We start from the raw sequence: 9,760 nt of genomic DNA, 5'->3' as shown, positions 1-9,760 counted from the left end.
CGAAAAAGACAAAGGCAACTAATTTGCATATCGAAAAAGACAAAGGAAACTAATTAGCATATCGGAACAAACAAAGGAAACTAATTAGTATATCGAAACAAACAAAAGAAACTTATTTGCATATCGGAACAAACAAAGGAAGCTAATTTACATATCGAAAAAGACAATGGCAACTAATGAGCATATCCAAACAAAGGAAACTAATTTGCATATCGAAAAAGACAAAGGAAACTAATTTGCATATCGAAAAAGACAAAGGCAACTAAGTAGCATATCGAAAAAGACAAAGGAAACTAATTAGCATATCGGAACAAACAAAAGAAACTTATTTGCATATCGGAACAAACAAAGGAAACTAATTTGCATATCGAAAAAGACAAAGGCAACTAAGTAGCATATCGAAAAAGACAAAGGCAACTAATTAGCATATCGAAAAAGACAAAGGAAACTAATTAGCATATCGGAACAAACAAAAGAAACTTATTTGCATATGGGAACAAACAATGGCAACTAATTTGCATATCGAAAAAGACAAAGGTAACTAATTAGCATATCGAAAAAGACAAAGGAAACTAATCAGCATATCGGAACAAACAAAGGAAACTAATTTGCATATCGAAACAAACAAAAGAAACTTATTTGCATATCGGAACAACAAAGGAAACTTATTTGCATATCGAAAAAGACAATGGCAACTAATGAGCATATCGAAAAAGACAAAGGCAACTAATGAGCATATCGAAAAAGACAAAGGAAACTAATTAGCATATCGGAACAAACAAAAGAAACTTATATGCATATCGGAACAAACAAAGGAAACTAATTTTGCATATCGGAACAGACAAAGGAAACTAATTTGCATATCGAAAAAGACAAAGGCAACTAATTTACATATCGAAAAAGACAAAGGCAACTAATGAGCATATCGAAAAAGACAAAGGAAACTAATTAGCATATCGGAACAAACAAAAGAAACTTATATGCATATCGGAACAAACAAAGGAAACTAATTTGCATATCGGAACAGACAAAGGAAACTAATTTGCATATCGAAAAAGACAAAGGCAACTAATTTACATATCGAAAAAGACAAAGGCAACTAATTAGCATATCGAAACAAACAAAAGAAACTTATTTGCATATCGGAACAAATAAAGGAAACTAATTTGCATATCGGAACAGACAAAGGAAACTAATTTACATATCGAAAAAGACAAAGGCAACTAATTAGCATATCGAAACAAACAAAAGAAACTTATATGCATATCGGAACAAACAAAGGAAACTAATTTGCATATCGGAACAGACAAAGGAAACTAATTTGCATATCGAAAAAGACAAAGGCAACTAATTTACATATCGAAAAAGACAAAGGCAACTAATTAGCATATCGAAACAAACAAAAGAAACTTATTTGCATATCGGAACAAATAAAGGAAGCTAATTTGCATATCGAAACTAAAGAAACTAATTTGCATATCGAAACAAACAAAAGAAACTTATTTGCATATCGGAACAAACAAAGGAAACTTATTTGCATATCGAAAAAGACAATGGCAACTAATGAGCATATCGAAAAAGACAAAGGCAACTAATGAGCATATCGAAAAAGACAAAGGAAACTAATTAGCATATCGGAACAAACAAAAGAAACTTATTTGCATATCGGAACAAACAAAGGAAACTAATTTGCATATCGGAACAGACAAAGGAAACTAATTTGCATATCGAAAAAGACAAAGGCAACTAATTAGCATATCGAAACAAACAAAAGAAACTTATTTGCATATCGGAACAAACAAAGGAAGCTAATTTGCATATCGAAACTAAAGAAACTAATAAGCATATCGGAACAAACAAAGGAAACTAATCAGCATATTGGAACAAACAAAAGAAACTAATAGGCATGTCGAAAAAGACAAAGAAAACTAATTTGCATATCGGAACAAACACTGGAAACTAATTAGTTTCCAACAACTTGGAAAAGAGTAACTGGAAAGAGTTGAGAAAACAACTTCTAAGAATTAATGAAGAGAAAAAAATAAGTTTGCAGCGCTGATAAATAGTAAATTTGAAGGAAAAATAACTGTCAAAGAGTTGATAAGAACACTTTGAAGAGATGAGAAACAAAAAACTTTGAAGAGTTGATAAAACAGATTCAAAGAGTTGATGAAAAGAAAAAGACTTTGAACAACTGATACAAAATACTTGGAAGAGATGATAAATTTGAAGGAAAACCTTAAAGAGTTGATTAATACTTTGAATAAATGAGAAAACATATTACAAGTGCTGGGAAAACATTTTTGGAAGAGTTGATATATATAACTTGGAAGAGTTGATGAAGAGAAAAAGACTTTGAACAACTGATACAAAATACTTGGAAGAGCTGATAAATTTGAAGGAAAACCTTAAAGAGTTGATGAATATAAAAAGACCTTGAAGAGCTGATAAAACAACTTGGAAGAGTTGATAGATTTGAAGGAATAGCCCAAAGATATGAAAAATAACTTGGAAGAGTTGTTGAAGAGAAAAAGACTTTGAACAACTGGTACAAAATACTTGGAAGAGTTGAGGTAGGGAAAACAACTTGGAAGAGCTTACAACAAAAACTCTGAAGAGTTGATAGATTTGTAGGAAAACCCCAAAGTGTTGATGAATAACTTGGAAGAGTTGATGAAGATAAAAAGACTTTGAAGAGGTGATAAATAACTTTTAAGAGTTGATAGATTTGAAGGAAAACCCCAAAGAGTTGATGAATAACTTGGAAGAGTTGATGAAGATAAAAAGACTTTGAAGAGCTTATAATAAAAACTTGGAAGAGTTAATATGGTTTAAGGAAAAAACACTCAAACTAGGAGAACACTTTGGACATACTATTGGAAACACTTGGTAGATACTTACCGGGGCGATTTATTGGGGGAGACATTGTCAGGAGTTTTGGTGGCAAGAAATAGGACAGTTAAAGGATAGCTCTGATAAAGGTTTGCACTCAGGACCGTTGGCCTGGGGCCGCATATGCTCCGTTCCATGTTGTGCGTGTGGCGTGATTTTTCAAGAAAGTTTTTTCATACTCACATGTCCAAATGTAGCTGCAGCTGAAGTTTACTCTGTAGTGTCGTTGTTCAATGATGTGGCGAAGTTAGTAAATACATTTGTTAATACTCACCGGTTCAATGTAGCTATGAATGAAGTTCCATCTGAAGTGTCCTCAGCCAAAAGAAGTTCCAATTAGTAAACCCAACACCAGCTTAACTAATCGTTTGGAATGGTCAGGTTGTTTAATATTAAATATTTCTCAAAGATAACGGGTACCAGAACCAGTTTGTAACAAATCAAAAGTTTGAAAGAGTTGGAAAAAAAAATGAAGTAAAACGAGTCGGAAAAAACAAACACTTAAAAGAGTTCAATGATAATTTGGCTCTTAAAGGCAGTGGACACTATTGGTAATTGTCAAAGACTAACCTTCACAGTTAGTGTATCTCAACATATGCATAAAATAACAAACCTGTGAAAATTTGAGCTCAATCGGTCATCGAATTTGCGAGACAACAATGATGGTTTAGATGGTTGATTTCGAGACCTCAAGTTCTAAATCTGAGGTCTTGAAATAAAATTCGTGAAAAATTACTTCTTTCTTGAAAACTATGGCACTTCAGAGGGAGCTGTTTCTCACAATGTTTTATACCAACAACCTCTCCTCATTACTCGTCACCAAGAAAGGTTTTATGCTAATAATTATTTTGAGTAATTACCAATAGTGTCCACTGCCTTTAAAAACTTAGGTGGACATCTACGAATGGCTTAAAAAGAAAACTACTGAAATAAGGGAGATATCTGCTAAATACGAAACATGAAAATCGATTAATAGATTGCATGTTTTAAAGTACAACACCAATATGGGAGTGGGCTGGTAATAAAGGCTGGGATGCTCTAATTAAAAAAAGGAAAACTTAAAAGATTATCCAGGATTGTCTGATTGCCACTTTTGGAAAAATACTTGGCAAATGATTTTGGGTAAATTTAGTAACATCTTAGTTTTGGAGGAACGACACAACATGAGTTTGATAAAATCGCAAGGCTGTAATCTGTAATTTTTGGCGATAATTTGAGCAAAATTTGATAAAAACGCAAGTCTTGTGGATTTTTGGGCAAAATTTGAGCAGAATTTGATAAAAACGCAAGGCTATATTCTAACTGAATTCTTGGGACAAATTTGATAAAAACGCAGGGCTATAGTCTTGTGGAATTTTTGGGCGTAATTTGATAAAATCGCAAGGCTATATAGTCTTGTGGAATTTTTGGCGATAATTTGAGCAAAGTTGGATAAAAACGCAAGGGTTTAGTCTTGACGAATGTTTGGGCACAATTTGAGCAAAGTTTGATAAATACGCAAGGCAATAGTCTTGTGGAACTTTTGGGCAAAATTTGAGCAGAATTTGATAAAAACGCAAGGCCTTATAGTCTTGAGGAATTATTGGGCACAATCTGAGAAAAATTTGATAAATACGCAAAGCTATAGTCTTGTCAATTTTTTTGCAAAATTTTAGCAAAACTTGATAAAACGCAGGGCTTTAAATATATAGTCTTGTGGAATATTTGGGCACAGTTTCATCAAAAACGCCTTGTAATTTTTTATTTTTGCAAACATTTTGCAAAGGTTTATAAATATACAATGCTTTTTTTTAAATATGCCATGTTGCACTTCGGGCAGATAAGATTGATAAATTTACAAGGCAGTATTTTATACTATATATAGCCTTGTGATTTTTGGTAAATGTTTGAAAAATGTGCAATATGTTGATGGTTGCGAGGCTGCAACAGGTGTCAGTCCTCCATTCTGTTGAGCTTGAACCTTCCTGGGTGACTTCATTAAGGCCTCGCCTAAGAACTGACACTGTTGGCTTTGGTGCTGTGTCATGGATGACAATCGTTCCTTTGTAGATGCCACCTCACAGTTGGTTCACATGTAAAACAAAGCAAATATTCTTGCATTAGTCTTGTTTTAATAATCTGATTGAACAGAGTAAGATTGTAGGGCAATCTTATAGTTAAGTAGACCTATACAAGCAATATATTTCAGTTTCAATTTGGCCTATTCATCCTGGTAAGGTTCGTCTAAAACAGGGCTACCACGTGAAGGTCCCAGGATACCTGCCCCACACGGTTTCCAGATCATCAGGGCCTTTGCACCGCCCGAAGGCGGGTCAGGTCCGCCATCCCAAAAGGAGGGACAGTCCCCTACTGTACTAGCGCGGTCCCTAGTTGGAAAGAACTTAGGGACTACTTCCGTTGGTCAACCATTTGTGATTACACCGGCACCATCCTAGCAGATGAGGAGCCCGAATGCACCTTTAAGATCAACCACTCAGTGGAGCGAGCCGGAAGTAGGACCCCACATGCCACGTGCACGTGTCCAGGTCCCTTTAGTTTTATTCCGCAGGCACCACCATTTCGATCCGCACGCACCACTCGTTCCGCAGGCACCACCAAGTTAGCGCAAAAAAAAACGCGTATATGCTTGTTTGCTTGCATTGGTGTACTTAGGTACAAGATAGTGAGCTACCAAAACAACCCACTACATGTAAAGCATCAAATATCAACACATGTAAAGCCCGGTTGATACTTCCTGCAAATACCAAATTTTATGTCAGAACCCTCTTTTCCCTACAACATTCACAAGTGAGTTGAGCAGATTTGAACTGCTATGAATTATTTTTTGACTGCAACAATTGCTTCGCATTTGCAGGAAGTATGAACCAGGCTCCACTCATCTAAAAAGAATATCTTACTTTTGTTCTCTGATGATCCACAGATGAGCTGTCTTGATGATACTGATGTTTGCCCAAGGCAGTTGATCTCCAGGAACTACTGGCCCTGAAAGATCAAGTTAACGGATATAATTATTAAGTTGTAAGTCAATATTTTGTCATCAAAACTCTTGCATGGGTAATTTAGACCACCTCTTTATATAATAATAACAATAATGGTGGCTTCTTATAGCGCTCAGGTCTGTCACGCAGTGACGCTTCAACATTATTATTACCCCCGTTTACTGGGCCTTAAATAATTCCTTAAACCATCTCAGCTCCCTGGGGGGAGTATACAGTCTGTGCCCCCAAATATGTAAGCTAATCAATCACAAGAAACAACTCTGCCCTCACAGGTAATCATTTATCCATGTGTGGAGCGAAGATACCTAGATATTTCTTTGTGTATCTTGCACGGGTATGCCCCTGTGGTGATACACTTTTCACCCATTAAAAAGAGGGACAGAAAGTAGCAGAAATAATGCACCCCTTATCCCCCTTATGCCATATCCCCAGTTCCAGGACTTTTGTTGTCTGTTTGTTATACAAACGTGGCAGACAAGACAGGCTGCACTATAGTTTCTCATTGTATTTGCATAGTTGGCTATTGGAAACTAAAGCATTCTGGGATTTCTACGCTATACACTGGCAGATTATTTATCTGCTGTGGCTAACAGCCGAGGTTCTGCGATTCATGGTCGGTGCCTTATGCATATTTTCTCACAAGACAACAAGAAATCCAAGTGTTAGACTGTTTTGCTAACTTTCCTTTTGTAAAGTCAAGGTTTTATTGGTCAATTATAATTTCAAAGGCAATCCCTCAAATGTGCAAGATAATTTGGGTGGAATACTGACCTAAAGAGGTTTTGATTGGGAGGGGGAATGCAACAGATACCCCCCCCCCCCCCAACCCAGATTTAATCAGAAGTATTGTTTATTAAGACTACCAGCACCATGCAGTGACTATTATAAATAAATTTAAAAAAGGGTACTAGGTCTAGCAGTTTAATATTTGCCTAAAATTGACAAATTCGAGAGCTTTTCACCAGTTTTATCAAACTTGTGCCATCAATTATTTGAGACTTAAAAATGCATGGCAATGGAAGGTGATCAGCCTTTTTAGCTAGATGAATTTAATCTGGGTGCTAGTTCTATTTAATGTGGAGCTCCATTTACCAACACATCCTTCAAAAGCCAATCGTTCAGAATTATGTATTACCTTTTAAGTTATAGGCCTTTATCATATTCAGATCATTATGAGCTTGTTACTGGTGATCTTTCGACATCTTCATAATGGTGGCTGACAAACACTACAAAAAAAAACATTTTAAAGGACAAAATAAGTTTGCATATAAAAATTTTAAAAATAATATAAAAATTACAAGGGGTAAGTTCGGCAGTTTTATCGAATTTGGGCCTAGAGTTTAAATAATAACAAGAGGCAAGTCCAGCAGTTTAAGCAGATCTAGACCTCACATTAAAAAATAACTAGGGGTAAGTCCAGCATTTTTATTGAATTTAGGCCTTAAAATTGAAAAAAATCACAAGGGGCAAGTCCAGCAGTGCTTAAAAGCACAATTGGACCTAAAGTTAAAATAATCACAATATGTAAGTCGAGCAGCTTTTTCAAATGTTGGCATTCAAATTGAAAAAGTCACAAGGAGTAAGGTCTAGCAGTTTTAGCGAATTTTAGCCTAGAATTGACAAATCGGAGGGCTTAGTCAGTTTTATCAAACTTATGCCACTAATTATTTGAGGCTTAAAATGCATGACATTGGACGTTGATTAGCCTTTTTAGCTAGATGAATATAATCTGGATGCTAGTTCTATTGGATGTGAAGCTCCATTTACCAACTCATCCTTGAAAAGCCAACAAAAACAATTGTTAAGAATTATTTATTTACCTTCTTAGGTATAGGCCTACATCATACTCAGATTCATATGAGCTTGTAACTGGTGATCTCTTGAAGTCTTCATGACACTACAAAGAAAAACATTTAAAAGAAAAAAATAAGTTTGCATCTAAAATTTTAAAATAGCAAGGGGTATCGCTGTAATAAACAATAGTTACAGCCATACAATGTCATCATGAAATGGTATCATGTGATTGTACAAGGTAGCTAAATGACTTGAGCAGTTCAAGAGATGGCACAAAACTAAACAAAAAAGAAGTCATTGAGCAAGACATTGTATGGCTGTAATTTACCAATAATTACAGCCGTACAATGTCAACATGAAATGGTATCGAGAGATTGCACAAGGTAGCTAAACGACTTGAGCAGTTCAACATGACTTGGGTATGGTTTTAAGATATGCCACAAAACTGTACAATGGGATTTTTGACGAAATATCAAAGGCATCACAACATCAAGTGAGAATACAAATTTCAGAGTACCAAGTTTGCTTAGTTTTTGAAAGGCTGGAAAACCCATTGATATTTTCAAAAGATCGCGTAATCATATGGTCATGAACTTTTAGTGAGATGGAGATTTATTCAGCTTAGCAAGTTTTGCCTTTCAGAGATGGCACAGCTGTGGCTTGAGAACAATGTAATAAAATCAAAAGGTTCATAAAATGTGCATATACCTTAATGTTGTCAGGGCAATCTATCTTGTAGAACTTTTACCAATGTTCTTTTGTTCCAAGTTGACATGCTTTCATCATCTGTGCTAGCAGCAGCCAACCCTGTCTAAGGACGTCCTGCATGGCAACCTAGATGAAACCCAAGCATACATGATAATATAAATCACATAATAAAAATTACAAGAATGCCACATTTTTAAAAACAAAAATGATTTTTGATTAATTTAAAGACATCCCCACATCTTAGCTAGTATTTGAGGAACAACATAACATGAGTTTGGAGCTTTCCACATCGCAACCAACTTGGTGACCAATCCAAACAGAGTCAAGCAAAACATTAAAGGGTTTGTGTACATTTTGGTTTGAGAAAATTTAAGCAGCTCATGAACAGTTTCATGTTTGAAAATCAGTTAGCTGAAACATTTTGAGGGACTGCACAGAATGTGCTTTTGGAAAATTAAAGGGTTGATACAAAAAGTATAACAATTACTACTTCTTGAGGGTCGTACAAAGCATCCAATCAGTGTTCCCACGATTGTTTGAGGCAGTTGTCTTGATGGGGACTCTAGACGTTGTGTTCATCACTGCTGTTCTCATTAGACAGTTTCTGTTCAATCTCTACCATCTTGAAAGCAAGAAGGTCCGCTTGGAGTGTTCTGACCCTCTTCAAGAGCCTCCTCGATCTGAAGTAGTTGAAAAATAATAAAATCAAGCATTTATAAAGTCATCCATTCATTTACTGAGAGCAGAAATGTTTAAGACAGTAATGCTAAGTTTTTAAAAATACAATACCTATACATACTACATGATTTGCCTAACATGCCGGGAAAAACCAAGGCAAACCCTTCTGGTGAACCCTTCTCTCAAAGGTAAATAAATCTAAAAAGAACTGCAGCTTTGATAGGCGTGGAATTTTTATTTAAGAAAACAGATACAACAAAATTAGTCCTTGAAAACGTGTGACCTAAGTTTTAAAAAGATATTTGAATTTTGTGGTACAAAGACAAGATCTAAGATTGAGTGGTAGAGAGTTCCAGGTATGTGGCACAGCGGGAGAAAAGACCTGTCACCCCAGGAGTGTACAGACTTAGGTTCAATGTGAATCTGATACAAATTTTTAGTTCACAATTTGGCAACAAATAATTTGAATCAGTTACCTTGTGCTCAACTCCTGTGAAACGTTCAGGGTACAAAAAGGCACAGTGACGTCAAAATTCATATCGCATTTGCAAGTATGAACAAGTAAACAAAGTTGATTCTTACTTGTGGAGAAACAGGAATGTAGGCGTGCATACAGTGTTACCATGGTAGGAATATGATGATCTCTGGTTAGAGCGTTGTCTTTGCTCCTTTCTGCGATTGCAAACTGT

This window comes from Asterias rubens, chromosome 12 (genome assembly GCF_902459465.1).
Source record: "Asterias rubens chromosome 12, eAstRub1.3, whole genome shotgun sequence".
Classification (NCBI taxonomy): domain Eukaryota; kingdom Metazoa; phylum Echinodermata; class Asteroidea; order Forcipulatida; family Asteriidae; genus Asterias; species Asterias rubens.
The sequence above is the reverse complement of the archived record's forward strand: the minus strand, read 5'-3'. Positions refer to the sequence as shown.